This window comes from Mirounga angustirostris, unplaced genomic scaffold, assembly GCF_029215605.1.
Source record: "Mirounga angustirostris isolate CCGP_5_RB_7025 unplaced genomic scaffold, mMirAng1.0.hap1 SCAF_9, whole genome shotgun sequence".
Taxonomy (NCBI): Eukaryota; Metazoa; Chordata; class Mammalia; order Carnivora; family Phocidae; genus Mirounga; species Mirounga angustirostris.
Genome location: NW_026991717.1, coordinates 31,954,250 through 31,961,934, shown reverse-complemented (window position 1 = coordinate 31,961,934; position 7,685 = coordinate 31,954,250).

Below are 7,685 nucleotides of genomic sequence, written 5' to 3'. Positions count from 1 at the left end.
TTAAATAACGCTGGAAACTTCTTGTTCTTGTTCTTTTTTCTGACTAAACCTGCAGGCCCAAACTTCTATGGGGACAGTGCAGAGCCATGGAAGGAAGGCTAAGGGAGAAGATGGCTTACTCAGTGCCAGGACTGACCCAAACCACTTCACCACTGCCACAGGGAGGAGGAAACAAGCTCCCAGAGAAGTAATGGGACTCACCCACGACCACACAACAGGATAGCTGCTGAGCTCACGTTTGGACCCAAAGTCCTAGCTGTTGGGAGAGGCTCATTAGAGCCACAGGGCGCCTGTCCCTGCACAGTGTCTAGCACAGGGTTCTGAGTTTCAGGAGTAAACTGGGATGAGGATGCTCAGAAGGAGGGGAGCTGGGGGAAGGACCCAGAAGTCCCAACCCTGAAGTTTTATCCTCTTCCAGGATCTTCACAGCCTGAGGCAAAAGCCTGGACAAATGAGCAGCAGGACAGAATGTTCCAGCAGCCACTGACTACATCAGAGGCACAAATATTTGCTAAGCCCAGGGGCCTCCCAGACATGCTGGCAGGATTGGGGAAAGCAAGTATATGGAGACTCTCCCTCTGGGGCCAGGGAATCCAGAGAAGGGAGAAGCCCCTTGAAGAGATGTCCCCTGACCCCATTCTTTTTGTCATATTTGTATATGAGTTTCTCACACCCATAAGTATGTAAAGTCCTGTCACAAAGCACCTTCTCAGCCATGAGCAGAACAGAGAGCTGACGCCCATTTTACAGATGAGGAAACTGAGGCCTACAGAGGGAAGAGAATATGCAAAGGGGCTGGGAAATGGGAGAGCCTGAAGTGGAGACAGGACCAGAGAGCTGACACCCAACACCAATAGTCTCCCACTCTGGGCGGGGTCTGCTGCCCCCCTACTCAAGAACTTCCCTTGAGCCTTGTGGGCTTGGACTAATTGCTAGTCACTGACCGACCCCCAGACCATCTTCTCTGGTCAGACCCCCCGGCAATACTTGCTTCTTACAGCTCCCCTGGGCTGCTCCCTCTCCAGAGGATCCTCTCTTCTCTTCTTACCTCCCAGCTCAGGGAGCCCTTCCAGCCCCACACCCTCTCCTAGTCCTGACCTTCCTGCCTTCCCTTGACCTCCAGTCCGGGAAGCTGTCCTGCACTGCTCCTATCACAGGGCTTTTGCCCTCTCACGAGTGGGAGCATGAAGGACTGGGAAGCAAAGGTCTGGATCCTATTTGCAGCTCTGTCACCAACACACCGGGTGACCTGGGGCTACCTTGCTCTCTCTGAGCCTCACTCAGATCGCTCACCTGGACTCAGCTCACCTGCCTCACCAGGGAACTGGGAGTCTGGGTGGGAAAATCCTGGCAGCAGACACAGGCCACAGCCGCTGGGGTTCTTGTTGGCATCCACATTGTCCCAACTTGGGCTCCATCCAGATCCATTGTCATCCAGCCACACCTTGTTATTGACTTCTGCCTCTTCCCTGGGGGGCAGGGGGAGGGCTGTGTCTGGCCTGAGAACTCAGCTGGGGTGGCCGCCTGCTCTCCTCCACTGGCCCCAGCGAGCCAGACCCGGGCATAGGGCTGGGGGCTGGGGGTTGGGGGTGGGGCGCTGCAGCAAGAGAATTGGGAGGCCACCTTGAGTCCCAGCCCCAAGGGTTCTGCCCTTCAACCCTCCAGGGTGTTAACAACTTTTCCCAGGCAAGAGCAAACTCCCTATCCACGCCAGCAAAATTAGAAAAGGCCCCTGGGAAATGCTGGAGTCTTTTTTCCCCCTAGGCAGACTCTTGGAGGGCCCAAAGAAGCGCTCCCCACAATACCTAGAATCAGAGACTGTCACAGCAATGCGCTGTATTGTACAGGTGGGAAAACTGAGACCTAAAGAGAGAAGAGGACTTGCCACCACCGCAGTGGAGACCCTAGTGTGTTCAGATGGAGGGTCCTTGTCTTGAGGCTGCGTGGGCCTACTAAGTTCCAGTTCTTTAGTTTGAATGTTATTTTGAGTTGCTTTGGGGGCTCAGGCCCTTTCGGAGTCACCGCCGCCACTGCTCTGCGTCTTAGGACGTCTAAGGCGGAAAGAGGACCAATCCCCGCCGGCGCCGAGCGACCTCCTGGAACTGGTTCCGAGGCTCCGGACTTTCGGATGCCCCAGGACTTGGCAGCGCTCCCAGAGTGAGGGGGGCGGGCTCGGGGGCGGGGCTACGGGGCGGGGCCGCCGGCTATGACTCCGCCCCCGGCCAGTCCCCGCCCGGGTAAACAGGCGGCCGCGGCGCCTGGGGGCTTCTCCTGCAAGCCAGGCGCCGAGTTACATCACGGTTCCCGGGAGCTTCCCGCCCCGGCGGCCAGGTCCCCGCGGCCCTCGCCCGCCCGCCCGCCGCCGGTGTCCGAGGAGCAGAGGGTGGCGAGGCGCCCGCCTGCCCGGGACCGCAGGGCAGGGAGGCCTCCGCGCTTTCTCCGGAGGCCCCTGAGACTTCGTGGAAGTCTGGCTCGGCTCGAGGGTGAGGGCTGTCCCTCGGCCGCGCAGAAACTGCGCCTCAGTTTCCCCATCTGAAACCAGGGGGCTGAGTTAGGACAGTGTGTCTCCCAGCTGGGGGGATGCGTCCTGAACCCGGGGCGAGGGGCGGCCCCTGGGATGGGCCGTGACTCTGGGCGCGCTTTCCACTTTAGCCGGGTGGTGGGTGCTCGCAAAATCACGTGGCCCAGAACGCAGTCGCGGCCCCCCGAAGGCCTAAGACACCACTCAGCCACGCAGAGGACGGATGACTTTGTAGTATCCCCCTCCCTCTCCACTTGCTGCGGACACAGACTCTCTGGGTAAAATGAAAAACATAGTTGCAGCAATGCCACCCTGCCAGCGGGCTCGCGCCAGCGCTTTGGAAAAGATACTGGGTTGCACAACCAGGAGGGAGTTTTCCGCGCAACATCAACAGCTTCCCCCTTGAAGCCTGAGAGGAACAGGCTGCCTAAGGAGACAGGGGCACCTCGCGCTTGGGAGACGCTCAAGCAGAAGGTGGGCCAGAGCTGGTCAGGGAGGCAGTAGAAAGGATGCTTGCTGGGATCTCCAGAGGCTGCCCAGTCCTGGGGCTCCACGATTTGGTGGTTCTGCAGCTGCGCTGTCCAGTAAGAAAACCCCTAGCCACATGTAGCTACTGAGCACTTGAAATATGGGGTGAGGACCCACTCTCAGACCCCCCAGAGCTGGCATGATTATTTTAAGACATTTGAGATTCAACCAATGCAGAAAAAAAGCCTCCTCAGAGCTTCCCTTATCTGACTAAAAATATCAACTTCTGGGAAGTGAGGCTACATAAATCCCCTCTTCAAGAGAGTTTTGTGGCCTGGAAGATAAGAGACCATTCATACCTGTATAGACAAATTTTATCACAGACTTTCTTATCTTTCTTATGTTCTCCTAAAAACTTATTTGTGTTTCCTAAAGAAATCTATTTGTTCTTTAAAAGAAGGGGGGGGGGGGCCTGGGTGGCTCAGTCGTTAAGCGTCTGCCTTTGGCTCAGGTCATGATCCCAGGGTCCTGGGGTCCAGCCCCATGTGGAGCCCTGTGTGGGGCTCCCTGCTCTATGAAGCCTGCTTCTCCCTCTCCCACTCCCCCTGCTTGTGTTCCCTCTCTCGCTGTGTCTCTCTCTCTCAAATAAATAAAATAAAAATCTTAAAAAAAAAAAGAAATTTATTTGTTTTTCCCATTGAACTTATTTCTCCCACTCTCTTTTCCCTACTAAGGTATGTAAACCTCTAACTGTAATTGTTCAAGGAGACTGCTGCTTCCTTAGTTGGCTCCTGTATGCAGAGGAAATACCCTTTTTTGTCCAGTTAATTTCCCTTTTGCCAATTTAATCTGTAGGCCCCAGCAGCTGCACCTCTGAGGGTAGAGGAGAAATTTTTTTCCTCCCCTACAGTCCACATTGATAAATGCAAGAAGTGTAAAATACACACAGGATTTCAAAGACAGCATGAAATAAAAGAATGTAAAATATAGGGGTACCCGGCTGCGTCAGTGGGAAGAGGATGGGACTCTTAATCTCAGGGTCATGAGTTCAAGCCCCATGTTGGGTGTAGAGATTATGTAAATAAATAAAACTTTGAAAAAAAAAAAGAATATAAAGTATATCATCAATAACTCCATATATTGATTACATGTGAAATCATATTTTGGATAAATTGGGTTCAATAAAATATATTACTAAACTTAGTTTCACCTGTTTCTTTTTACTTTTTTCCTGTCTACTAGAAAAACTTTAAAAGACATATGTGGTTGGTATTATATTTCTATTGGAAAGAACTACTAAATGTCAGGTAACCTTGTGTCTTTGGGTTTACTTTTACCAGGCAACCTCACAAGGCTTTATTAACTGAATGCTCTGTGGCAGGTCCCGAGCTGCTTTGGCAGTGGGGGGTGGAGAAGGATTAGGCACTGTGCCAGCCCTCGGGGAAGCTGCCAAGCCCCTCTTGGCTCTCAGCTCAGCCTGGCTGGGTCCTCCTGCAGTCCTGCCTTCCCTCCTCCACAGGACACTCAGGCCAGCACAAGGCTGGGCAGAGGGTTCGGGCCTGCCAGGGCTCTGGGAACTTAGGGAAGGAGCTTCACGCAGGCCAAGGGTTCAGAAGACAGTGTGGCCAGTGGCCAGGAACCATGGCCGGCCCTCGAGAGCCGTTCCCATGGCCAGGACCACAGACAAGTCGTTCAGCTGCCCAGTCCCAGCCTCACTGCCCAGCAGCTCCTGGCTGTCTCCTCGTGGCAACAGAGCCCACCACCAGCCGTGCCAGCACCACCTGGCTGTGCTGGGAGAGGCTCCTCGGCTCGCTCATTCTCTCTGCCACCTCCTGTTCCCCCCAGGCTCTGCTCAATTCAAAGATGTCTCCGATAATCATTGAGGGGTTTCAGGGGTACAGGCTGCAGTTTGGGGACAAAAGATATCTCAGACTCAAAAAAAAAAAAAAAAAAAAACCCACCAAAAAAACACCACCACCAAAACTGCAGCTGGTGTTTCTGATTAGCAGCCCACACCTAGCAATTTGGAGGGACGGTCCTGCCTGGTGTGACCCAGGTTTAACCCATGCAGCTGATACGCATGTGACAGCTTTACAGCCCTGTAAAGCTACCCAGACCTGTCCATAATTAAACAACCTTATCTAACTTTCCTGTTTCTTCTCCTATATAAACTTGCTCATAATAATAATAGCGGACACTCGTATCCTGCTTTTCAGGCCCTGTGCTAGTAGCTTACAAAGCTTAATTCACTTAATTCATTAAGTTTAAATTTAACTAATTCAACAACAACCCTGTGAGGGGAGTCCTACTACCCTCCATCGTTCATGGGTGAAGAAACTGAGGCACAGAGAAGTTGAGGCAGGTCACACAGCTAGAAAGGTGCAGAAGTGGGACCGAAACCAGGCAGCCTAGCTTTAGTGTTTGTGCTCCAGGCCACTTCGCCACACGGCGTCTCCCAGGCGCTGGAGGACTCCACTGTGTTTTGTTCTCCTCGACTGGTTCCTCTGCTAACCCGTTTATGATAAACCCGCGACCCGTGCTCGTGGTCTAAAAAGCGTCTGAGATTGGCTTCAACAGATGAAAAATGATGAGATGGGAAAGGGATCAGACTCGAGGGGAAAGAAAAGAATCTATCAGTCTTTGTCCGTTTCTCTATATGGGTGGCAAGAGTGCCCTAAGAATGGGCCAAGCTGTGAGAAGGTAAAGCACAATAGAAGGGTGCTGTGGCCAGGGCGGCTAGATGCCCCCAGCTTAGCAAAATGCCTGGCCGGGCTCAGAAGCCTGGGGCCGTATCTGGTTTGCACATACGTGTGGGGGTGGAGGGCTGAACTGCTATGAACGAGGACAGGAGGACAAGCTTTTCAGAAGGGGGGAGGGGGTTCCAAAAAGAAGATGCCAGCAAGCTGTGACCTGAGTGGGGTGTGGCCAGACAGGAAATAGCTGAGGGGTTTGAAAACAAGATGGCCACTGCCTGTCTGCCTTGCTCGTTCCGAGTTGGGATGTTGATCTTCCTCATCCTCCTGACCCTTGGTCAAAGTCTAACAACAACTCTGCTTCGTGCCAGTCAGTGCTGAGGGGCTGAGGGGCTGGAGAGAGGGGTCCAGCTTGGGGAGCTGGAGACCACGGGCACATGGGGAGCTGCTGGGTGGGAAGTCTGCCTGGAGAAATGTAAGCTGCTCTGCTATCCTCAGAGTTATGGGGAGGGGGCTGTCGCCAGGTCCCTGCCACTGGCAGGTTGGGCAATGCACAAGGGTGTCCAGCCGAAATGGCATCTAGCCCCTAAAATCCAGTACATGCTCTGCTCCCAAGTCAAGTGTCCTGGTGCAGGGCTCTGTCTGCCCAGAGTGGTTCCTCTGCCCAGGGCGTGTGGCTGGCAGCGGCCCTGTGGGGAGCCCCCGTTGAAAGCCAAAGAATTAAGGCCCCTCAGGCAGCAGTCTCCTGGGTCCCGCACACAGTGTGGGTCCTGGGCTTCTGCTCTAGACCCTCCAAAGTAGGAGAAAGCCCCAGTGGGACTTTCTGGGCCTTCCTTATCCTGACTCCTGACTTAGCCTCCCACCTTTTCCTGAGGCCTCCCTAGGCAACCTCCTCTGGGCAGCCTGCCTCTGCAAGCGTATCCTGGCCATGGGAACTCAAAGACACAGAGATGGGGCCTATGATGGGAGTCGCTAACAATATGCTATGAGCAACAGAGCATCTGAGTTTGCTAACTAGGGTTTTGGTATTGTTTTAAGAAGTTAGAGCTGACTCAAGAGTTTGTTCATTTATTTATGCATTTGTTCCTATCGTTTATATTAACCCATACACCAGATACGTTGGTTTTCTAATTTAGTGTCGCAACGTATCTCTCTTGTTTTTTACGTAGTAAGTCCACGCCCAGCATAGAGCCCAATGCAGGGCCTGAACTCACAACCCTGAGATCAAGACCTGAGCTGAGATCAAGAGCCAGACACTCAACCAACTGAACCACCCCGGAGCCCCCATATCTTTGGGTATTTTTATTTCCAAATTACCAATGAGGAAATTGAGAGGCAAGGGGTAGCTGATACTCAGCCCCTGTCTGGATTGTACTCCAGCTCAGCAGGGGTGGGGCTGGGGCAGCCTGGGCTTCGACCTTGAACTGAATGAGGGGATGAGGGAAACTGGGTGCTCCTGCGGGCCACAGACCCACAGAAGAGCCACAGTGGGCAAAGAGGGGCTTGTGAAAGAGAAGGCAGCTGGAGCTCACACAAAGATGGGAAATAGGGAGGGAGGGGATGGGGTGCTCTCAGGGCCTCATGGAAGCAGATAGAGGCTAGAGGGATGAGAGGCTGGTGGGTGTCCAGTGGGAACCGCCCTGCAGAGGTCCCCTGGCATAAAGTGATGGGACTACCTTGAGGGTGGGGTGGGTTGCCCATGTCTTCTCCACTGAGCTGAGCAGGAAGGAGGAACTCCAGCTGGGTGACCTGGGCCTTCCCCCATCCCTAGACACTGTCCAGGTCTGTTGTCTGGACGGGGACCACCTCCGTCCCTGGCAGGTGGGAGTGGATAAGCAAGTGAGTGTCTCGAATGGCGCTTTTCATTCAAGATCTTCTACCTTCCTCCCTTCCACAGTAAGAACATAAAAAGGCATAAACAGGGACACCTGGATGGCTCAGTCTGTTAAGCATCTGCCTTTAGCCCAGGTCATGATCCCAGGGTCCTGGAATCGAGTCCTGCA